Source organism: Monodelphis domestica, chromosome 3 (assembly GCF_027887165.1).
Source record: "Monodelphis domestica isolate mMonDom1 chromosome 3, mMonDom1.pri, whole genome shotgun sequence".
In the NCBI taxonomy this organism is placed as follows: Eukaryota; Metazoa; Chordata; class Mammalia; order Didelphimorphia; family Didelphidae; genus Monodelphis; species Monodelphis domestica.
In genome coordinates, this window is record NC_077229.1 from 400,977,158 (window position 1) to 401,003,325 (window position 26,168).

The 26,168-nt window shown below is 37.2% G+C and overlaps 1 protein-coding gene across 3 annotated transcripts in view; it reads right to left on the minus strand.

Moving 5' to 3' along the window:
• PLEKHG4B (pleckstrin homology and RhoGEF domain containing G4B) overlaps window positions 1-25,927 on the minus strand; it is a 353,991-nt gene extending 328,064 nt beyond the window's left edge. For all 3 annotated transcript variants that reach the window (XM_056824353.1, XM_056824355.1, XM_056824356.1), the window contains exon 1: window positions 25,221-25,927. The gene's annotated coding sequence lies outside the window, so the exon portion shown is untranslated. The remainder of the gene's footprint in view (window positions 1-25,220) is intronic.
• Window positions 25,928-26,168: the final 241 nt, after the last annotated feature.

Genomic DNA, 26,168 nt, shown 5'->3' on the forward strand with positions numbered 1-26,168 from the left:
ACTGAGAGGAAGGGTTATGCAATGGATAGAAAGCTGGCTTCAAAGATAGGAAGAACTTGGTCCAAGTCTGCCTCTAACACATACTGGCTGTAACTCTGGACCAGTCAATAAGCCTCTTCGTACCCCAAGACAAGTTTTAAAACTATAAATTGCAAAGAAGATACCAATATGTATATTTTTGCCTTTCTTTTTACCTCCAACTTAGTACAGTGTCTGACACATAGTAGGTGCTTAATAAATATTTCTTTTCCTGGCTGCTTTGGTACATGAGGTTTGCTCACTAGGCATTCAAGAAAACCACAAATTCAATGTAATTGGTCAATTAAAAATATATAGATTAAGAGAATATAGTTTAAATCAATAATCAAAGCCAGTGAGGGCTGTTTTTGTTCAGCCTACTTCATGAGCAAATTGTATAAATGAAGCCTTATTGTATATTAAAATGTAAAAACCATTCTTAGCTCACAGGACCTTACAAAAAAGGGAAGGGGGGAGCAATTTGGCCCTGATGCAATTTGTTGATGCCAGTCTAAATGTCAAATATACATATGTTTAATATGATATATATATACATATATATATATATATATAAATTTGAACATGACCAAAGCAAGAATTTGTTTTGCCTCACTACTATGCTTATATTTGTACCTGAGGTTTTATTTTTCTAGCTTTCTCAATTGGAAAGGGGAAGGGAGATGGAAGGGAGAGGATACAGATGTGAAAATAAAATAAAATTTAATTTAAAAAACTAAGCAAACATTCTCCAATTGACAAATGGGCAAGGGTCATGAATGGGCAATTTTCAGATAAAGAAATCAAAACTATTAATAAGCACATGAAAAAGTGCTTTAAATCTCTTATAATTAGAGAGATCAAAACAACTCTGAGGTACACCTCACAGCTAGCAGATTGGCTAACATGACAGCAAAGGTAAGTAATAAATGTGGGAGAGGATGTGGCAAATTTGGGACATTAATGCATTTTTGGTGGAGTTGTGAATTGATCCAACCATTCTGGAGGGCAATTTGGAACTATGCCCAAAGGGCGATAAAAGACTGTCTGCCCTTTGATCCAACCATGGCACTGCTGGGTTTGTACCCCAAAGAGATAATAAGGAAAAAGACTTGTACAAGAATATTCATAGCAGCACTCTTTGTGGTGGCCAAAAATTGGAAAACGAGGGGATGCCCTTCAATTGGGGAATGGCTGAACAAATTGTGGTATATATTGGTGATAGAATACTATTGTGCTCAAAGGAATAATAAAGTGGAGGAATTCCATGGAGACTGGAACGACCTCCAGGAAGTGATGCAGAGCGAAAGGAGCAGAACCAGGAAAATATTGTACACAGAGACTGATACACTGTGGTACAATCAAAGGTAATGGACTTCTCCATTAGTGGCAATGCAGTGATCCAGGACAACTCGGAGGGATCTACGAGAAAGAACACTATCCACATTCAGAAGAAAAACAGAGGGAGTAGAAACACAGAAGTAAAACAACTGTTTGATCACATGGGTCATCAACAACATGAAAAAAGTTTTTGACCAAAGACACATGTAAAACCCAGTGGAATTGCGAGTAGGTTATGGGAAGGGGTGGGGGGGGGGGGTTGGGGGGAAAGAAGGGAAAGAATATAATTCTTGTAACCAAGGAATAATGTTCTAAATTGACCAATTAAATAAAACTAAAAAAATTAAGCAAACAAAATGCCCTTATTGAACAACAACAGAAGTTAAATATAGCCTACTAGATTATCTATACCAATGGAAAGAAGACTGGTTTTGAATAACAGAAATACTGTGTATGTTACATTCATTTGAGTTGGGGCCATGGATATTTTCGTGTGGCAGATTTTCCACAATACAGAAAATAGCTATCGCAATAACCAAGACAGATCGATAGCAATGTAGCAGGAAATACATAGGAGGAGTAGGTCTGTAACTCTATGGCCATCTTCATAAGTGAGGGGCAGCTTTTAGATAATATTTCTTTTTTTTTAAAACCCTTACCTTGTAATCAATACTGTGTATTGGTTCCCAGGAAGAAGAGTGGTAAGGACTAGGCAATGGGGGTTAAGTGGCTTGCCCAGGGTCACACAGATGGGAAGTGTCTGAGGTCATATTTGAACCTAGGACCTCCCATCTCTAGGCCTGGCTCTCAATCCACTGAGCCACCCAGCTGCCCTCTAAATGATATTTCTTAAAAAAAAAAAACTCCACATTTATATAATAATGAAAAGTTCTCAAAAGGATTTTTTATAATATTCCTAGATGAGGAATAAAATCCATCACATTTTTAAAAAATGCAATTAAATAATTTGACATAAGATGATCAGTTTCACAGTTCAATACATTTGAAATACTGAAGTCACAAAGAACTGAGTTTAGCCTCATTCAAAGATAATGTAACTTATTTTTTATTTCAAGTTTATATGTAAGTTCATAAAAGAACTGAATAATTATTAAGTATGATTATTCCTATTTTACAGAGGAAAAAAATGGGACCAGAGAGATTAAATGATTTGCTTAGTTACACAGCTAATGAGTACCAGAGGCAGGATTTGAATTTGGGTCACATGACTCCAAGAACAGTGGTCTTTTCCCCACTTGATACTGCCTCTTTAAAAAGAAATTGAGAATTAGCCATATGGACATTTGATATGATTAAATATACTTAGAATTGTCAGAAAACCACAGATTCTCATGAAAATTAAACATAAATGTAATTGAAAGAAAAACTAAGTATTTTCATTTTCTCTTAAGAATTTAACTTTGATAATTAGTAGGCTTGTCCTATTTGCTTTTAGCTTCTGGGTACATATGCAGTCTTTTCACAACTTGATTAATTTCTATAATAAAATAATACCATCCATACACAAAGGATGACTGAACAATATAGAATGTATTACAGAGTTAGATTACAAATGCATTCAATGGTATAATAAATTACATAAAGAGATTTGGAATTGTGCTAAATGTTCTTTCAGGGAGCTGAATAAATCATTGATCCATGTAACACCCCTGAGAGAGGAGTGGCAGAAATGAGATTTTATGGCCCCTTATGGAACTGTTCCATTGTATAAACTCTTGGGTTTATACACCAGATTCAATTATATGAACCCTGACTACCTCCAAGGAGTAGCATTTTCCCTTTTTTCCCATATCAGTCTAACTCAAGGTAGGAAACACAGTATCTCTGATGTCTCACCACAAACTACTTTGAAGAAAGACTAAAGCATAATGTTTATGGCTATTAGGTGGGAGTATTTTCTAAATATAGCAATAAAGTAACTTTCCCAATATTGATGTTGACCTAATAAAGTTATTTTACTTCAATGACTGATTTTTTTTCATAAATTATCTTACGGAAAGTACCCTCATTAGAGCCAATCTGGAAAGCAATTTGGAACTATGCCTTCCTGCTCCCTCCAGACACTAAACTGTGTCTCCTTTGAGCCAGAAATATCAATACTAGCCTTTATATACCAATGAATTAAACAATAAAGCCACAGGACCCATATATACAAGAATATTCATAGCTGCATTTTTTGACATCACAAAGAACTGAAAACTAAATGATGCTCCTCAAACAGGAAATGGTTGAATACATTATGAAATATAAATTTAATGTAATATTATTGCACTAAAAGAAATGGCAAAATGGATAGATTCAGAAAAACCTGGGAAGATTCTAATGAACTGATATGGGGTGAAGTGAACAGAACCAGAAGAAAACATCATAAAGAAGAACATCTTGAAAATATGAAAGAACTCAGGACCATGCAATGACCAACCAGGATTCCAGAAGACCAAAGATGAAATAAGTTTTTCATTCTCTTCTAAAGGTGAAGAATCAGATATATATTTTTGGACACAACAATCACATAGATTTCTTTTACTTTACTATATGTATTGATTATAAGGAGAATTAGTGGGAAAAGGGGGGCAATGATGAAAGTTATATAAGAATATCAATGAAGCATTACAAATGTGCACATATAGCAGAAAGAAATTTAGATGGAAATACATATAAACAGAACAGTTCTGGAACCAATGTACTAGACACTAAAAAACACCAAAACTATATGTAACATATATGTGTGCTTTCATATATTTTTCATATATTTTCTGTTCTTTGTATATGGAAATGCTGATGTTAGTATTTATCTAGTTCAGAGTCACAAAACATGTTTTAAAAAATTTTAAGGAATACTTTCAAGGAAGGGAATCAAGGTCATTACCTCTCTGTTTTACTATTCTTAGACCTTAGTTATAATCTAGAGTCAGTAAAAATGAAAGATGCTGACTATTTCATGCTTTCAAAGTGCTCCCTAGCTCAAGGGCAAAAGGCAGAAATTATTTGAACAGAATCAAATCAAAAAGAAATGCCAACTATTTCTAGGTGGTCTGGATGACTAGATCCAAATATAGATGGATTTTCAGCATCTAACCCCTCACAGAAACTGTGGTCCAAGGTCCAATGACTCACTCAAGGTCACCTAGGTAATGAGATCAAAGGCAGGATTTGAACCTTGGAGTTCTGATTCCAGAGCTCATTGCTTATACTACACTTACTCTTGATAATCAACTTTCTTTGAAAATTAATATGGAATTTTAAAAAATCATTTCCATACATATCATGGAATTCAGCCAAAAAAGAACCACATTAGGAGATGGGGGTAAAAGAACAGTGAAAATGAGTAAAAGGCATGAAATTCAAACTTTTGGAACCCAAAGCATATTAAAGTAACATTAGTGCTATATTTTCTCCAAGTTCCCTTCTTGCTCTAAAATTTTATGTCTATGGCTAAAAGAGAGAATTCTCAGGAATTAAATGATTAGGAAAAAAGAACAGAAAAATGACATATAACTAACCTTAAGTAAGGTCAAAACTACTTTAAACATTCTCTCTTCAACTCCCAGATAATGTAAGGAGGTTTAGTGAAGCAAGGAGAAACAAATCAACTCCCTGATATTTTATTCCTGAAGAAAGCCAGAAATCAAAGAAATGTAGCATCGTTATCAACATTAAGGGATACAGCTACGACTGTCCTTGATCAGGGACATGCAATCCCTCAGGAAAAAAAAAATCTATTTTTCTCAGAGAAGTATCTAAGGCAGAGTGACAGAGGCTTTACCCACAAGGTGCCAAATTTAAAGAATGTCAACAATTCTTAAGTCCTCCAGAAACAACCTCCTTAGCAAGAAGCTGCCAAACAGAAGGCTGGGGTGAAGGTGAAGCAGTCCAAAAGCATGAACTACTCAGCCTTCCCTACCCTCACCCTCATACATCCTAGGAGGCACTCAAAGGCAGAGGGAAAGTAACTTGCCCATCCCTTGCCCATTGAGATCCCATTGGTATCTCTTGTTTCCAGTGGTCAGGGTCTGAGCCCTTTCTTTTCCCACATATGAATGAAAGACAATCTGTTTCAAATGCACCAGCATTTTTCTGGGAAATTGCAGATTCACTAGTCTGCCTTGCTGCTGAATCTCAGACTCCTGAGCCTGCCATCTATCCTGCTGATTGCCTCTCCCTAGCCTTTTCCAATCACCTTCAGGTGAACTCTCCTATATTTTCACCCAATTTTCACTTTGTTTTCTCTAGCACTTGGCACATAGCAAGCATTTAGTAAATGCTTTTTGTCACTTTCCAACTGATTCTTTCCTAATAATACATGGCTACTTCCCTAGAAGCAGGCTCACACTGACCTACCTTTCTCCCTCAACTAAAGGAACAAGACATTCCACTTGCTCTAGGAATATTTATCATACTTTCCTGGGACCCCAAAATTCCTAGATGTGGACTTGGCTCCTTTCAACCCTATCAACATGTTGAATTCTCATAAAGCAGGTGGTCTCCAAGGTGGGTAATGGGGCATGAATTCCAGGAGGCTGTTGACCAATTAAAGGTTGGGAAGATGGGTTACCTTCCCAGCTTCTCTGTGATAACCAATAATGGTGCTGGTCTCCAATAAAAACACGCCTATCCTTATTCTCTAACATTGAATCCTCCTTTCACAAGTTTCCAACATCCTCCCTACTGGAGTAGAAATTTCTCCCCAAAAGAACTGAGAGAGCAGACACCTGGAAAATTTCAACAGTAACTATGCAGGTACCACTGAAAAAGTTCTAGAGTCAAGTCCTACTTCTAGCAAATACTGGCTATGTGACCCTGGGCAAGTTATTTAAACTCTATGTGTGTCCAGGCAACTCTAAGATGAAAAGTTGTTGAAGAGCTATTAATATTAACTTGAATAATTGTTAAGCTTTCTTAATAGGAATTCACTACTACCAATGAAATCTTAAATCCAGGCAAAAAAATTGTTTTTAAAAATGGCAAGATCATAGGTTGTGCGATCTAACTAATGTGCATTTAAAAATAAAACTTATCTTCCATCTTATAATAATAAGTAGTATTGGTTCCAAGGCAAAAAAGCAGTAAGGGCTAAGCAAAGGGGATTATGTGATTTGCCCAAGGTCACACAGCTAGGAAGTGTCTGAGATCACATTTGAACCCAGGACCTCCCATCTCTAGGCCTGGCTTTCTATCTACTGAGCCACCTCCTTGCCCCTCATTGTCTTTCCATATAATATTTCTTTCAAATTCCTAGTGTTTGTTTTTTGAATGACTCTTAATGGGTAAATCATCTTATAAGCCATTAACTCTGAATTATCTTCTCCTTCTTTCTTGCATTAAATTCTATATTCTTTTGTTTACTTTTAGGGCACTTGATTAATTTGCACATCAAAAACCTTGGATAATTCTAATTATTCACCAGGAAAGAAATTAAAATTTCTAAGCACATTAAAGAACATTTTCTCATGCTGACCACACTCAGTTTTTCTATTACCTTTCAGTATGCCATTCTAGAAGTCTGTAATTTTTTATCATTGTTGAAACATTTTGAATAATTCAAGCCAGTATTTCTTTAAATATACACCTCTCAGTTGCCTGTAAGATTGTTTTCTTGATACTGATGGTCTAGAACTTTTTTATTTAAGAGTTAAACTGAAGTTCCTCTCTGCTTCACCCCCAAGGAATTCTACTGATTTTTCACTCTGTTTGTATTTCTAATACTTCTAGGAAATTTGATGATTTACTAAAAGTAAATATCCAAATTCTTCCCTTATACTTTTCTTGGAGACTGGTAATTCTCAGATTGTTGATTACTAGATCATAAATGCAAAGCTGAAAAGAACTTTAAGAGTTCCAAATCCATTGTCCTTTCCACTAAACAGTGGTATCTCCTTTTGTCTTAACAAGCTCTGTCCTCAAGCTCTATCATTTTGTTTTCTATTGATCTGAACTCTTCTTTGGGATTTCCTATCATCTTTCCTGGTTTGTCAATTCTCATATTCACATTCTTGAGTTTTTCTTTAGTGATCTTATTTCCAATCTTGGAGAAGGTAGATCCTTTTCAAAGTTGTTATTGTTTCTCTTTTTATGATTCTAAACCACTCTGGACATTCTTGAGGTATATCTCTCATCTTATCTAGTGGTATCTTACCAGAGATTTCTCTTTCTTTCACTCTATTATATTTATGTATCTGTAAGTCTTTTTAAAAGAAAAACAACCTCATTTTCCATCTTAGAATCAATATGTATTTAGAATATTGTATATTGGTTCCAAGGCAGAAGAGTGGGATAGGCAATGAGGGTTAAATGACTTGCCCGGGGTTATGTAGCTAGGAAATGTCTGTGGCCAGATTCATATCCAGGACCTCCTATCTCTAGGCTTGGCTCTTAGTCCCCTGAGCCACCTAACTACCCCCAATTGTATGCCTTTTGAAGAAGTTGTCTTGTCTGTCTGAGATTATGGTTTTGCAAAGAAGGGAAGCACAATGATTATATTCACCAGGTAACTCATATGATATAAAGATGGTCACACACTCAATTTCAGGTGTCTACATAAACAACCCATCAATAGAATGTTCTTGTAAGCAGGGTAACAACTAAAATAGGAAGTCCCCTAGGTCCTTTATAGTTTTGAGTAGAATAATTCAAAGAGGAGATAATTTCTTAGTTTGTTACATATTCCAAATAACTGCAAAGGAATTAAATAAGGGAAATGCCCAAGGAAATCTAACCATTTAATCCTTTTGATTGTAGTCACTGAATGCCAGTCTATATAGATTTAAATAGTAAATATAAAGTCTGCAGACTCCCAAACCTGCCCCTTAAAATTGACATTTTGCTTTGAGCTATCTAGAAAAAAAGATTTTTTTTTTAATTGAATTTATCTGACTACGAAGTCTGAATTCAAATGGTAATATATAATGAACTCCTCCCTTTATTTCATACTCTGTAGACTTGGCTTTAAAAAAAAATGTAGCAAAGGCAACTATCCAAACCACAGTGGGCCAAGGAAGAAAGATTTAAATCTAGGGATTTTCCCATACCTGCCACAGGGGGAAACTGAACTTTAATTTTAAGTCTACTTGGCTTTTAGATTCTAAGGAAGCCTTTCATATTCAGCTTGCATGAATCACTAATTTTTATGAATATACAAAGTAAGGAAATTACTCAAAATGATCATAATAAATACACAACAGACCCTAAACTCTTTAAAAAAAAGCTCATTATTACATGGATTTACATAAGAAGAACCAAATCATGTCTTCTATACTAATATAATTACATTTAGCAAAGAGTCCATATAGTAAAACTAGTCTGCAATAAGGATATTAGTCTTAATTTTCCTTTTGGAATATTCATGTTTAATAATATTTTTCCCAATTACATGTAAAAGCAATTTTAACATTCACTTTTTTTAAATTTCACATCCCAATTTTTTCCTCCATTCTTTCCTTTACCCTTTCTGAGACAATAAGCAATTTTATACAGGTTACAGATGTATAAACATGCAAAATGTATTTTTATATAAGTCATGTGAAAAAAAGGCAATAAAACATAAAAGAATAAGGAAAGTGAAAAATTGTTCAACTTGTATTCAGACGTTATCATTCTTTCTCTAGAAGAGGTGGCTAGCATTTTTCTTCATAAGTCCTTTGGAATTGTCTTAGATCAGAATAGCTAAATCATTCACAGGTGATAACCATACAATATTGCTGTTACTGTGTTCAATATTCTCCTGGTTCTGCTCATTTTACTTTTCATCTATTCATGTAAGTTTTCTCAGTTTTTTCTAGAAAGCATCCTGCTCATCATTCCTTATGGCACAACAGTATTCCATCACAATCATATGCCCTAACTTGTTCAGCTATTCTCCAGTTGAAGGGCATCCACTCAATTTCCAAGTCTTTTTGGCATATTCATTTACCAAGTAAAGAAATTAATACACATGAAAGTGACTTGCAGAAAATCATTTTACTTCTCTGGACCTCAGGTCCCACATCTATAAAATGAAATAATCTCTAATGTCTTTTGAATACTAATATTCTTTGACTCTGAACCATCTTTTAAAAGTGAACAGTAGAACTAGGTACAAAGTCCCAGACAGGCAGCTATTCATTTCCAGGACTTAAAAAAAAAGTTCCATTACATACCTGTCAGGGTTAATGTCCATATTCATTCTACAATCAAATGAAATTATAAGACAAAAAGAACTATGCTCACTAAAGGTGCTGCCATTGTTTTAGAAGATGTATAGCATAGAGTCCAGATTGAAGATGAACTCCCTAGAAGTAAAGAATGAGGTGATTCAAATGTTTCTCTTTTTAAATTACTTTGTACTGATTGCAGAAAGTCTGAGAATATTGAATTGTCTTCTGAACAAGACCCTTAATCACTCAAAAGAGTTAAACCCAATTATCCTTGTGAGATAAGCTAATTTAATAAAGAATACCCATTCCTCAGAGTTGGATAGGTAGCCCATAGAGCTAGACTGTCAGCATATGTGGATATGCATATGTATATATAAAAATTATATATATTTTACATGTCTCATATAAGTGAACTAGGACCAGGTTTGAATTGGAGAATGAAAGTGAGCTGGAAAGCATCTCATAAAATTGTGCAGTTCTTTTAATATCCTCAAAATTCTCCATGAAATAAAGACCTTTATTTTTTAGACATCAATACTTTTAGATGACTCCATGGATTCAAGTCAGAAAACCCCAGACTCTAAAGAATTATTGATTATTTAGGTTGCTCATTAAACAAACATTTATTAAATGTCTCCTAAGATCAAAGTACTGTTTTAAAAATTAGTAGTTTATACGAAAAGGTACACTTGTGTACACAAGCTAATTTTTTTTCTTAACTATCCTTATATGAAACTAGTACATCTTAATTAAGGGTTTGATGCAGAGGGTTTATTTGCTTTAGAGATATAATAATCCTTGGAAACAAAAGAGTAAACAGTAAACCAAATGTATTTATTTATTACTATACCAGGCTGAACAATAAAGTGTTTTGATAAATAAATTAAACATAATAACATTTACATCATTCTTTAAAGTTTGGAAAGCACATTTATATATTGTTACATAAATTGTTTCATATATTGATCGTCAAACAGCCCTTTAATATTCCTATTTTACAGAAGAGGTTGCTACAGCTGAGAGGAGGTAGGTGACTTGCCAGGGCTCACACAATTGGTAATTGTCCAATGCAAGATTCAAACCTAGCTCTTCCTCACTCCAAGTTCAAGGCTCTATCCGCACCATCATGCTAGAACACTTATCAACTGATTTGCTAATCATATTTAATATATATAATCATATGCTAATTATATTATGTAAATGTTTTATGGATAACCCCCTCACAATTTCAGGAGTTAGAATATCCATTCTATGTAAATGTCTTCACTAAAATCTATCTTTACTTCCCTGTCATGTTGCCAACCTGATTTTTATAATAACTAGTTAGATCTCTCACTTATGGAATGTAATATGCTTCGGTTTCATCTAGGGCAGCGTTGGCAAAGTATTGGTATATGTGCCAGCTGGCACTCTGGGTGCTGCTCTATTCCACCTCTTCCCAGTGCCTGAGGATATTTTTGTATGCCCCGCCCCTCTATCCAGCCACCCAAAGCAAGCACTCCCTCCCATCAAGCACCTAGACCACTCTGATATCCAGTTCATTGTCTAAGTCTTCATTCTTTCTACTCCTCAGATTCAACTCCTACTTCTGTTTCAAATCAATAAATAAATGCATCTACTACATGCAAAACCCTTTACTAAGAATTATAAAAGAAAAAGAGGCACACTATGCCATCATGAACCTTATGGAGAAAGAGCATAACAAATAGTAATATACTCTGATACCAAAAAGAACATTATGAGTAAATAAAAGAGATTCTATGTGCTATTCAAGATGTAAAGAAGGACATTACATAAACTGGATAAATGAAGAAAGGCATCATGAAAGAGATACCACTTTAACTGTATTTTGATAAAAGGATATGATTTCAACAGCTTGGGAAAGAAGCCATTCTTGGCATGGTCAATAGCATGAGAAAAGGTACACAGAGGCAGTTTCCCCCAAGTTTAATTCATGATGATGGCTAGAAAAGGCAAACATATTAATTTATAGAAGAGGATAATCTATGTACAAAAATAATTACCCATGAGCCTGTAATTTTGCTAATAAACACGGTATATGTGTTTGTTCCTGTGCCATCTTTTCTAGAATGATAGCCCCATCTCTTCTCTTCAATCTATAGCCTTCCTTATCAGCATGCTTTGATTGCTTCTATGCTTGGTGAACCTTAGGTACTGGTATAGTTTGCTTGTATATTATTCCTCTTTGCATTTGTTAAAATCTTGCCTTATAAAGGTTTTTTTTGGGGGGGGGGTCTGAATATATTCAGGTTTTCTATTTTTCCAATGGCAGAATTATTAAGATGATATATATATATATATATATATATCATTAGGCAAATATCATCCCTTTTGCATTGTTGTTCAGCCTTCATTTAGAAGAAGATTAATGACATCACAAGCTGAACTCTTGACTCTCACATGAATGGGATTTAAGTGAGGTAGAGTTGCACAAAGTCATCAGTCAGCCTCATTCTTTCTTCCAGAATTATTAAACTTCAGTGTCAAGACAAAAGTCAGGAAAACTAGTGATAGCCTGAGATGCATCTTTGGTACTCCACAGTGCCTGCTTCAGATGCCTTCACAACCACAGAAACAAATTGTTCTCATCTGCCCATTCCAATGGGGGAAGGCATCATGTGCTTGGAACAGACACTGCTCTAACTCACTGATAAAGTTTGAGGCCTATTAGTTAGCCTTACCCAACTTTAGCCCATCTGCTGAGATGGTTTACTAGGGTGTGGCTACTACTGCATGTGCTACAGCCACAAGTGGGAGCTGGCTAACACCAAAGGTGGCTGAGCATCCCTGGGTAGTTACAAAATTGCATCTAGTATCTAGCTCTGCTTGCAGCTTTTGACACGTTAGTTTATTCACAGAGAAATTAAAGCACAGGATAGTTACCTTGACAAATCATTGTACTTCTCTGGACCTCAAGTTCCTCATCTACAAAAGGAGAAGACTGGATTAGATCATCTCTAAGGTCCCTTTCAACTATTACCTTCTGTGAAGCTATGAATGAACTATCCTGTTCTACAAGGAAAAATTAGATGCAAAACCCCAGCCATGTGTCTACTAATTTCCAGGTTCAGACCACCCAACATCTCTTCTGGATTTCTCATCTAGGTTACATTTTACTAAACATTCACTACACAAAAGATTTATGTTGGTTTGGGAACATTCTCTGAACTATCATTTCATTCCATAGATTGTCCCTTTTATCTACTCTCATGCCACAAGACAGAGACCTCTAAATTTCTATGTATTTTGCAAGAGTTTAAGAGGTCCACACTACTTGCTCTAAATTGTGTAGACCAATAGTTCTTCCAGTAGCACATATTGAACCTTACTGCTATATTCTTTCTCATCTCCTTCAAAGAGCAACTGAAGTTTGTCTCTGTTAGTTGATAGCTGGCTCAAAGCATTCATGGAGTTATTTTAGTTTAGCAAGTAATAGATTGATTTTTTTTTTACTAAAAGGGATTGTGGGAGTTGGAAGGGAATAGTATTTCCTTGATCCTTAAGGCGTGGATTTTATTATTGAGTAATTTTGCTATGAACTAGAGGAGATAGACAAATTAGGAATGTACACTGCCATTATGAATCTCAACAGTGGAAGGAGAACAGAAATCTTCATGTGCTATAGCATCAGAAGGAACTGCCAACAACTTTAGAGACAGATAGGTAGCACAGTGGATATAGTGCTGAATTTGGAGTCAGAGAGACCTGAGTTCAATTCCTGCCTCAGACACGTACTTAGCTGTCTAATTCTAGACAAGTTACTTAGCCTCTCTCAGCCCAAGTTTTCTTATTTATAAAATGGGGATGGTAATAGTACCTACCTCCCAGAGTTGTTGGGAAGATCAAATGAGATAATATATGTAAAGAATTTTGCATATCCTAAAATTTAAAATCCTAAATCACATATGCTATGTGGTTATTATTATTGTCGTTATTTTTTCACAATTCCTGGCTATTCATATACTCTCTATTCCCCTATTATTAGTCTTTTCATCCTCAAAGGTTAGATCAGATCTATTTCAATGGTAAGGGTTTACTGTAACTACAAATTATCCCCATTTGCTGGTTTTGAACAAAAATAGGAAATATTCTAACCTTTTTCCAAATTAAATTTCATGTTTTTTAAACAAATATTAGTCTTTTCCCTTTCACGCTTCCTTTTCTTTTGTCTTCCACTCAGAAAACAACAAAACCCACTACAAAAAGATGTATGGTCAAGCTGAACAAATGTTCATATTGTCCATGTATAAAAAATTATGTCTCAATTTACTCTCTAAGGCCATCACCTGAGGATAATAACCACGTTTCATCATGATTCCTCAGGAATTACAGTTAATCATTGGATTGACAAGAATTCCCAAGTCTAGGGTTTTTTTTTTAATATTTTATTTTATTCAAGCAAGATCTGCCTTCTTCCCCCTACATCCCTCATTCCCTTACCCTTACTGAGAACATAGGAAAAACAAGATCTATTACCAACATATATAATCAAAAACAAACTTCATTTTGGCGATTTTCTAAAAATATTTTTTTCCTTCTGCCTTCTAAATGCTTCTGCTCTATATCAAGAGGTAGGTAGCATATTTCTTCTTTAGTTCTCTGGACTCTTGGTTAGTCCCAATGCTGATAAGAATTCAGCATAATATACCTCTGTCACATTTATATGCCATAACCCGTTTATCCATTCTCCATTTATGGGTACCCCTTCATATTCCCATTTTTGCCACCTCTAAAAGAGTTAGAAATATTTTTGTATATCCTTGGATTTTGTTTTGCTTAGCACTAATCTCTCCCTTGATCTACCCTCCAATCTCCCTTGTCTCTTTTCTATTTTCCCTTTTACTCACCTGTTGAATGAAAAGTATTTCTGTATCAAACTCTGTATGAGAATATTCTTCCTTCTTTTGACCAGTTCAGATGAGAATGAGGTTCCAGAGTCAGTTGCTCTCCCTACCCTCTCCTCTTTGTTTATATTGATGTCTACTTTTGCATCCTGATTATTATGTCAGAAAATTTTCTCTATCCTTCCTTTCCCTACCATTGTAGTATATGTGCCTTTTTCTGTATTTCCCTAACAAGATTCTGTGCAATGCATTTTCTAGATCTATCTAGAGGCTTTTGTAGATGAGAGCTTACCACATTGCTTCTTATCATGCCACAATCTTAGATCTGCCCTCGAAATGTTTTATTCTTTAGATTCACCTCTATCTTCTACATTGGTCTGGGTGACCAGCAAGAGTAAGAGAGACTTCTCTGCCTATAATAATCAATCAATCAAAGAGCATTGATCGAGTACCTACTATAGGTTAGATACTTTTCTAAGTGCTGGGGAAACAGATACAAATGGGTGAACGTGGAAGCTCTGAGAAATAATGGGGCTCACCCAGAGAAGAGACTGTAGGAGTAGAAACAAAGAAGAAAAACACATGATCAATCATGAAGTTTGATGGAGATACAACTGGGGTTATGGACTTTAAAAGATCACTCTATCTCAAATATGAATAATACGAAAATAGGTTTTGAACAATGATATATGTATAATCCAGTGGAATTGCTGTCAGCTCTGGGAGAGAAGGAAGAGGGATGGGAAAGATCATGAATCATGTAAGGATGGAAAAATATTCTAAATAAATGAATAAATTTTAAAAAAAGAAATAGTGGGGCTAAAAAAACTGTAGCAAGGTGTTAAAGAGCTCAAGGGAGAGTAAAAGGGATTTATCAAGAACCCAAGGACATTTCTTTTACATTATACTTCCAAATAAGACTCCCTTTAAAGTTTTAACTCCCTCTTGGTTTTGTATTTATATAGTCTAAATTTCTCACTAAGAAGACTATTATATATACTTTTGGAATCCATTGAAGGAGATCTCATGATATTCCTAGTAAACTCTTTTGTAATTCAGCTGACCTGAGCATAAAATGCCAATTGAATGAGACTTCAACCTTTGTTTTCCTGAAGGTTGAGCTGAGTCTTTCAGTCAGTGGTCTTGAAAACAAGTGATCATTTTCCTCCGTCAACAGCCTTGGACTAATTTGTTGATAGCTACTCCATCTCCCCTGAGATTTTTCTTCTTTAACTTCAACCCTCTCTATTTTCATTTCAAACCCACAAGGTTACCCTCTGTTTATCTGCATGCTATAGATTTGTACAGAGGAATGAAAAAGCCAGAATGAATAGGTTTCCTGGCACTTTCTCAATGCTTTCTTCTCCATCTTGTGGCAAATCTCAAGGCCCCTTTTGTTTACGCTGAATATTTATTATAACTACAAAGTTGTTGGGATGTTGTCTCCCCATTAAAATATTAGTTCCTTAAGGACAAGGACCTTTTTAAAAAACTTTATTTGTATCCTTAGAGTGGCACACAATCAGAGCCTAGCAAATGCTTATTGATTGATTGAGAATCTTAGAAACAAGATACATTGTTTTTCAGCTCCTTTCTCAATCTGTGACCACTCAGGGGATAAGAATTTGGAGAGAGGCAATGTAACCAACATTGTTCCACAGATCCAGTTGCAAAAGCAGTTTCCTTCCCTCTGGAAAATACTTTGGAAGCTCAGAGCGCAGAGGAGAAGAGAGAGTCCCAGAATACTCATTTGCAGTAACTTATGTCACCTCCCCCAGGTATATACTCACAAGAATAGACACACAAATACATGAACTGATAGATTCTTATGCAAACATATATTTTGTATCCTTATTAAAACTCATTCAAACATTCTCAGACAGCCTGTACTCAGAAGTTCACCTTGACATAACTCTCTGGCATGCGTACCATTTCAAAGCCAATATGCCTTGATGCTCTCAAACTTCATGCTCTACAAGATGTGTCCAGAATTAAAACCAAATTCACAAACACTGACCTCCTGACTGTTGAGCAAACAAGACACCCCATCTCTTAGCTCTGGGAATTTCCTCTGGCTGTCTCCCATGCCTGGTACATTGTCCCTCCTCTGCTCTGACTAGTGACCTCCTTGGCTTCCTTTAAGTCCCAAGTAAAATCCCAACTTCTTCAGGAAGCCATCTCTTATCCCTTTTAATTCCAGAGTTTTCTCTTTCAATTATTTCCTACTTATCTTGCATATAGCTTGCTTTGTACTTATTTGCTTGCAGGTTGTCTCCTCCATTATATTATAAGCTCTTTTTGTATCGCCAGGACTTAGTATAGTGCCTTAGTATAGTATAGTAGGTTCTTAATAAGTATTGACTGATGGTTAGTTGATTATAGATATACAAATGCAATTCTCAAAGTTATGCAAGAAAAAACCCAGAAAAAGAAACAACAAAAAATGGGAAATAGGAATTGAAATCAAATGATTCAAAATAGCAAGGAATCAGGACAACATGTGAAAAAGGAAGGAATGAGTTATTGGGAGAATGGGCTGCTAAAGAAAACCAAGGGCCTTGAAATAGGTACATATTCCCATAGAACCATAGTCTGACTTCTTTTGGATCCAATTAAACAAATGTTGTTGTTCAGTCATTTTTCAGCCATATCTGACTCTTTGTGATCACATTTGGGGAGTTTCCTTGGCAAATATATTAGAGTAGTTTGCCATTTGCTTCTCCAGCTCATTTTATAAGTGAGGAAACTGAGACAAGCAGACTGACATGACTTGCCCAGGGACATAAAGCTAGAAAGTGTCTGAGGCCAGATTTTAACTCATGAAGATGAGTCTGACTCCAGGCCTGGCACTCTATCACTGTGCCACCTAGCTGCCCAAATATTGACTAAGCACCTATAAATCCAATGCACTTTACCCGACCGTTATGAAATAGAGATAAAACAGACATTGTTCCCAGGATGCATACTATCTTCTCCATGAGAAATGAATGTATAGACAAGTAATTCTTTGTCTATAAGAAAAGACTAGTCAAAGTGCTTTGAGAAACATAATGGCACCTGTGCAGTGGGATTGGAAAGAAAGGAAGAAGTGTGAGAGAGACAATCCAAGTAGAACCTACAAGACTCTGAAGTTTGCTTGATGGGGAGTAAGAGATGGGAAGATTATCAGGTTAGGACATGGAAGGAGCCAACGAGAGTTCTAAGGTTACAAACCTGCATGACCAAGAGAATGATAGTGCCAGTGATAAAAATAAAGAATTTAAGTATTCAGTTTGGGCATGTTGAATCACCAGTTCCAGCAGGACTTCCCCATAGAGATTATGTATCCAGGCAATTGGATATAGGAGACTAGAATGCTGAAAAGAGGATGTGGGTAAAGAAATGGACTTGGGAATTATCTGCATAGGGGTAAAAATTGAAACCATTAGAGCAGATAAGATCATCAAGAGAAGGAAAATATAATAATAGCCAACATTGCTATAGGTCTTTAAGGTTTACAGGGTACATTACACACCTCTTTCTAATTAAGCACCACAACAACCTTGGGAAGTAGATACTCTAGATACTATTCCTCTTTTATAGATGAGGCAAATTAGTCTAAGAGACTCACCAAGGATCACATAGCTAAAGGTCAGGATTCAAAGCCTTCTTTACTCTCAAATTTAGCATTATTTACTGTGCCAAAATGTTTCAACATAGAAAGGAGAAGTCCAAATAGAAAATCAGAAGGTTTATTTAAGATTACACAAAGGGAGAACAAAAGAAGGAAGAGGTGGAATAAGCAAAGAGGTAAGAGGACAAATAAAAGAGTTCAGTGCCATGGAAGTCAAGAGAGGAGCATCAATAAAAAAGGGTGGTCAAGAGATGAGAATATAAAAAATTTTGTGATAAGAAAACTAGCTGTTACTTCAGAAAGAACAACTCTATTGTAGTGGTAGAAACAGAAAATTGATTGCAAAGAGCCAATGAATGGATGGGTAGTGAAGTGGAAGAGGCCTAGAAAAAAGTACATGCTAACTTGGTAATGAGCACCAGTTATAGGAATCTTAGAGAAGTCAGGGCCAAAAACAGTGAGCCCCAAACCACCAGGGCTCCATAGCTGGTACCATAGTCTATAGCAAAGTACCACCTAATTTGGGGATCCCTTCTCCATAACTCCTAGCCTAGTGGTTCTCAAATTCTTTCACTGTGGAAAGGAACTTCCATGTGGAAACTCTTCAATTTAAATAAAATTCAGTCCTTATAGTAAATCTTCTAAAATTATTATTTTAATGTCTATTTACAAACACAAAGGTCCTTTAAAAAAACAGTTTAATAATGTAAATGATCAGATGGAGGGTAGCAGGGATAGTTTAGTTGGGGCTTGGTATTAAAGATGGGTTGGAGAGAGAAAAGGGATTGGGAATGAATAGGAGGATTTCACAGATTTTGAGCTGGAAAGGATCTTAGAGGTCATCTAGTTCAACACCTTTATTTTACTTTTTTATGGTATTTTACAAGGAAACAGTCCTAGAAAGTTAAATGACTTCTTCAAAGTCATACAGACAGATACAGCGGCTGAAAGTTATCATATAAGGTTATACAGCAGCAGGTCTGCAAGGTCAAACCCAACTCCTCTGATTTCAAATGTAGTAAATTTTCCTTTTTACTACTCTGCTAAATAGCTGAGATAGGAACAATATGAGAAAAATTCTTACTGTCTTCTTATAAATAAGATGGAGGTGTGATTCGGGTCCTTAGAACAACTGGCAAGATACTATGAATACAATTCCTTAATTGAAGAATATAAGAAAGGAAAGCAGAAAGTATCCACCAAACCAGTAACTAGTTAATTATTTGCTTAACTGGTTTAAAGACATTTTTTTTCACTTGCCACATAATTCTGGACAAACAGAACACTCATTTCCAAACCCAAACAATAAGTGTTCTCTTCAGTCACTGTGAGTAACTACAGTTTACTCTAGCACCTCCTCTGGGATTCTTCTCTCTCTAACTCACACTCTACAGCTGGTTTGAAAGAAGGGTGACTACTTTGAGTCCAAGGTTCTCTGTGGCTCCGAAACTTCTAAAACTTACAAGCTCATAAGTCCCCACCTTTAACAGGTAGTAGATGCAATTAGGAAGAGCAAAGGTATTTACTGAGATCATATCATAAGAATAATATTAACAAAATATTCCTCTCCTCCATCATAATCCAGAGTATATTCTGCCACAATTATATACAGTGTCAGTGGGGAAAAAATGGTCACGAGATAAATGTACTAATAGAGACATACACCTAGGAAATATGTGTGGCCAAGGCAATTCATTCATCTAACACTACAGGGTCTTGGTGTCCTTTCCCTTTGGTTGCCTTTAAAGAGTGTCTTGATTTTAAAAGAGCCATTATGAATAAGACCAAACCTTGATCACTTGGTGGCTAATTGCCCTCTAATTCCATCAAGAACTTTTTTCAAAGTAACAAAGTACAAGCCCTTCTTTACACATTATTAAACAGTTTAATATTTTAGTCTTAATACTTGGTTGTTCAAATCTGTCATTTTATCAGCTGGGCTGAAAGAAAACTGATAAAAGTATCCTGGTCAAATCTCACACACTCACACACTCTCACATACACACACACACACACACTCCATTTTATTTACAACTACCCTGGCAACATAAGCCCATTCAAATCAAATAACTAACACATGAAGGTTGATTCCTTTTCTGACAACGTAGACTGCTAATTAATTTATGGAATTATTAAATAGGGCAAGCACATCCAGTTCTCTGGGTACCTAGTGGGAAAGACTATAATGGAAACAAAGAGTAGATAATACTTCAATCACACTTTAATAAGGCATAGAGTACCAGGGTAAACAACATAGAAAATACAATGATAAAGGGTAAGGTCTAGGGGGTTACAGAGGCAGACAGTTTGGGAACCAGGTGGTGGAATAAAGCAGGGAACACAGGAAAGAGAACGAGGAGAGGGAAACGTAAAGAAAGTCACTTGTGTTACCATGGATTAGAGTTGGGAGCACTTAACAGCATGGACCCAAATAAAAATGGAAGAGTGCCAGGGGTAAAGATGTCAAGAGTTTGGGGCCTCATTTTATAGGGTTTTTTGTGAGGGAAAAACTAATCATTATCCCTGCTACCTTGCAGTTACTTCACTAATATATCTGTGTCTTCTCAAAGATATTAGAAACAGTTGATTTTCTGCTGATCTTACAGTGGATGTCTAGAGCTTATCTGAGGTTTAAAGATCATAGGACCAAATGGCCCCTACAGCAAGGACAGCTGGCATCCTCTGATATCACACATAATCTCCAGATATGTTTTTTAATTAATATGTGATAGAGTTTACAAATCATGTTCCTTTGTTCTATGGGACAGTCTGTAACTGACTTTTAAGTTTCCCTTTGCAATCTTACTTCCTACTGTTGTTACTTTATACTGACTACTTATAAATTTATTTACTATACTAACTAGAATACTTGGGGGGGGGGTCAGGAAGGACCAGAACAATATATAATTTTAACATGCAAATTTATGATCTGAACAATTAATCAGGGAAAGTCTGAAGTCATTTTTAAAAAATGATGGATGGGGTCATCTTCTTCAAGCGTATCACAGAGGCCAGCCTATTGCCCAACCTTTTAGTTTACTACTAGTTTGAAAGGATTTGTTTTAAAACTGAACATGTGATTTTTGTCACATTAGGATGCAATTAAGTGCCCAGTTCATGTTGGCAAAGATGTAGAATGGGTGGCTGGGAAGCACAGAAAGGGCTGCTTCATTCCCCCTCTCCACAGAGCCTGGAGACATTTTTTGCATGCCCTGCCCCTCTGTCCAGTCACCCAAGTAAGCATGTCCTCCCTCTGCTGTCTGGGGTAATGTGGGGGGCTCATAGGCAGCTTGAAGTTGCACTTTGGGCACATGATCTCGAAAACATTCCCTAACACTGACCTAGAGGAAGTGAAAAGTTAGAGAAAGTTTCCTGGTTAATTCTAGCAGGTATCTCAGTTATCTCTATTTCAGGTTAAAACCATTTGGGGCCAAATTAACTGCTCTGATTCTTTGTTTTATTAGCATAGGCTGGCCCTCTATTAATATTTGTAGCACCTAAAGAGCACTGGTATATTAAATCACTCTTAATTTTAACTCATCACAAGGACATTTATATGCACTGTCTTCTACAAACACCTCCCTCAGTTTGAAAACTGATTTATATTCTAAAAGGTCACAGGACCAGAGCTTTAGCATTGGAGGGGATCTTAGATGTCATTAAGGCCAACTCCCTTATATTTTAAGTAAAGTTAGGATCTAGAGAGGTTGACTTAGAAACTAGTGTTTCAAATTCCAGATCTCAAAATGTTGCCACTGTACCAAGCCATCTCCTTAGAATATCTTAAGTAGTTAAAGATCATATTTCCCCATCTCCTTAGAATATCTTAAGTAGTTAAAGATCATATTTCCCCTTTATGTCAACAACTGATAAACTAATATTTTAGGGGGAAATGTGTATATTGTTAAAGTGTTCTATTCTCAGTTCTTGATTTTAAAATCAAGTAATTTTAATCTTTTTATGTCTGTCCTCAAAAAAAAATTGTTGCTATCACGCATGTCTGGAATTCTCTGTTTGGAATCTTCTCTGCCTCTAGGTTTCACTAAGTTTCTGTCAAGTCCTAACTAAAACTCCACCTTCTGCAGAGTCCACCCCCCCAATATTCACTCAAATTTATTCTGTATGTATTTTGTCTGCATATTGTCTCTCTCATTAGTTTGTGAGCTCATTGAGAACAGGTTTTGGGGGGGTTGTGGGTGGGGTAAACTGGTCTTTCTTTGCATCCTCAGAACTTAGCACAGAGCCTGGAACATAGTTGGAAGTTAATAAATGCTAGCTACTTTACTAAAAAATATATTTTAATTAATATGGGCAGGGTGTCATTATTTCTTAGCTTATTGTGGGGAGGATAGGAAGTTACATGCCCATACTAAGAAAAAGAAATGCCCCTAAAGATCAGGAGGAAAAAAGACTTTCCTAGTTTATCTGCCCACCCCCCCAAAAAAGAGGAATGGAAACATAATAATCTTAGATCTACATGATGCTTGGTATAAAGTGCATTGCATTGGCCTAGATCAACAATAAGGATGTGTTCCAACAACACGTTTTATTTTAAGAAACTTTGTTACCAGAGGGAGAAACAACAGGAAACATGGAGATACATTCCAGACCAAGGAAAAAAAAAGAGGTTATGTTGCAAAAATATTAACTACTAACTAAAATCATGTGAAATATTTCAGAAAGTATACAATATGCAACTTAATATGAATTATAGTATTTTAAAGTTCAGAAGACTAAGTTAAATAAAACAATATATGTGCACAGATAAAATAATAATAGCTAGCATTTATATCATGGCTTCAAGTTTGCAAAGCAATTTACAAATATGCCATTTTATCCTCACAACAACCTAAGGATGTAGGTACTACTATTATCTCCATTTTATAGTTGAAGAAACTGAGGCAGAGAGAAGTTAAAGTGATTTGCCCAGGATCAAAAATCTAGTATGTCTAAGGTCACATTTGACCTCAAGTCTTCCTGACTCCAGGACCAGCTCTGTGTCACCCAGTTGCTGGAGCCTATAGTCATTCTAGGCCAACCCTCAAAAAGTCTATTCAACCCACAGTGTGCCTGAAGTACTGTACTCATAGAGCTGCTCTAGCTATACTTTACAACTATATACAACATGAGAAGTTCTTTGGTGCCTCAGAGAAGGAGGGTGCCTGAGTTTTCTGTATTTGTGAAGTATAACCTATAAATACATCCCATAGGTTGCCCCAAATGTAATTGACACAAATGTTTCATTACAACTTTGCAAGAGGTAAGCACAGAAGACAGTATTATAGATCCCTTTTTATATTTGGTAAACTGAGATTCAGAGACAGTGAATTGCCCCAGTAAAAGTGTAAAAAAGTATTGGGGTTGGATTTGAAAATCAACTCTGACATGACAGTTCACCATAGCTATTCCAAGTCATATACTTACACTATTAGCCATTTATTTAGTCACCACTACTTATTTGTAAATAAAGGCTCACCTCTCTCTCTATATATATTTTAACAGGCTCATCACCAGAAGGCTGAGTACCAAATGATGGGGGGTGGGGGACCAATAATGGTTTTTGTTTTGTTTTTACCACTGGAAACTGGAAGTTTAACTACTGAAGCAAAGGTCCAGTGATCTGCTTGTTTGGAGGGCAGATAAAGATAGCTGAAATAAATCTCAGAACCTGGCAGTATTGAGTTAGAAAATGAATATCAAGCTCCAACTCTGGATATCAAAAAATGATCTCCAGCAGCATCAAGACGTGAATGAGAGACTGGGGAAGGAGGTTGTGGGTGAACACTAGCTTGGTGTTCTCTGAAAGAGTAGTATGATAGGTTCTACATTTACATAAGAGAAGGCACATGACACAGCAGTATAAAAGAATACAACCCCTCTAAGTCAATCACTCCCTACATGTTCAGAATGGGGGGACAAAGGATAGTTGGGGGGTAGGAGAAGTTCCTCATTCAGAATACCCCCTGTTCTCCTTCCTTCTCTATCTTCTGCTCCATCACCAGCACTAAACAAAGAAAGAGGTTTTAAGTCTGAGGCTGCTGGTAGGGGAGTCACAGTATTCTTCTGATCATTGTTAATCAGCCCAGGTATCACACCGGTTTGTTTGTTTTTTTAAGAGTGAAAGAAGGGGGAAAGTACATCCCACAGTCTTTTCCCATTCTCCTAAACATACAGCCATTATGAAGTAAATATAGGAGTATCGATGCTACTGAAATGACTGGAACTTGCTCTGAACTAGCTAAAAAATTTTCTGGGACCATTTTTCTATGGCTTGACTTCCAAAGCTGAGTTCCCATTTCTAAAAAAGGACTTCTAAAAAAGACAGAAATCCCTGTTCTGGAGTTCCTATTCAGCCATTTCTGCTCTCTAGACACACAAGGAAGCTTGGGATTTAATCAGGTGGAAAAAGAAAGAAGGGATTGTTTGGGGAAGGGGCTATTTCTGGCTGAGTCTTCTTTGATTTGGTTATAAAGAAATTATTTTCTACATATTAATTTATCAACATTCATTGAGTTATGGAAAAGAGGCCTGAAAACATGCAGATGCTAGCTTAGCGACCAGTATCCGCTGAGGTCCAACCTAGAGAAGTCAGGACCAAAGGCAGCGAGTTATGAACCGTGGGCACCGCTGTGTACCAGATCTGGCCACAGAAAAGATCCACGGACTTAGGCGGTCACTTCCGAGTAACTCTTAGCAACAGGTGAATTTCTCCACTAGGGGAATTCCGGATATTTATAATCTCCAGAAATACAAACACACACACACACACACACACACACACACACACACACACACACACACACCGGCCCCTGCCTGCCTATCACCCCACAAACCACTGCACACCGTGGCCTCCTCCAGCTGGTCTCAGGGAGCCGTCTTCAGTCATGTACTCCTGCAAGGGGGTGCTCCACAGCTTTCTCCGAAAAGAGGCTTGAAGTTGGGGAAAAGCTAATCACTGAACTTTTCGGTCCAGTCCCCTGCGTCTCCGCCGCCCGGGGGCCGAGACCTCCCGGCTCAAACAAAGGGAAGCTCAGTTACCCGCGTTCCCTAGCTCCTTAGCGCCCCAAGATTCTCCTCACCCACCAGAGCCCCGCCAACCAGACTGTGCACAGGCTGAGGTCGTGGGGGCTCCTGAGCCCAGGCCAGCCTCCAGAGCCTGCTGCCTCTTTCCTTCCCTCTCTACGAGCTCTTGGCTCTGGACTCCAAAGTCTGGGGAGTTTCGAAGTTAGTTACCTGGAGAGCAGCTCTCCACGCCTGCCTGGCTCACACTTGATCTCGCCACGGCAGCCCCGGGGCAAGTGAAACAACCCCTCCTAGGCTCCAGGCCCGCAGTGGTTCAGCCGCCTCCTCTTCCTTTTTTTCCGCCTCCTCCTTCCACCTGCTGGGCACTACTGCAGCTTATCTCTGTGGTCCGGGAGCTCCTGAAGAGCCGCCGCTGCTGCGGTCGCTGCTCCGGTGGGGCCCGGGACTGACTGGGAATGAATGGGAAAGAGGAGGGGACACGGAAATAGGCGGGCTGGGGAGGGGTGGGGTGCAAGCAGACAGGCAAGCTGGCTGAGCTGCCAACAACAACCCCTCCTCCTAGTCCTCCCAACTCTCACTCCCTAAAGGGAAGGCGAAAGATGCATCGGGAAGGAGGGAGTAAAAGAGGGCTTGAGAGAAAGGAGGGCGCGAGAAAACTGGAACTTGGTTTCGAAGTGCCAGTTCCACCTGCTCGGGCTGGACCTGCGGCAGCGGACGCGCCTCTTCTGTGCCGGGCGGACTGGAGGCTGCGGAAGAATGCGAAGATGGGCTTCGTCCGGAGCCGAATGAGACTGGGGCTTCAATGAAATCCAGAACATGAATGGCTCGAGTTTGCGCAAAGTCCTATCTATCCAAAGTGGCAGAAAATTCTTGATGATTCCTTCAGGAAAAGATGCCCAAAGTCCCTCTGGCCTCTGATTTTCACTAACTTAATCAGCCGCGGTAAGAGATAGGAGGACATTTCCAACTAAACTGTATGTCTCTAAACAAAGGAAAGATGGGCCTAGCGGAAACAAGTACTTAAGAAAGAAGAGTTTGTGTCCCTCCTTCTCCTTAAGAAAATAGAGAAAATTGTACCGCTTCAAAAAGGAGATAAAAAAAACTTATAACAACTTTTGTCATAAAATAATTACAACTAATCAGTTGTCTCAAATACCA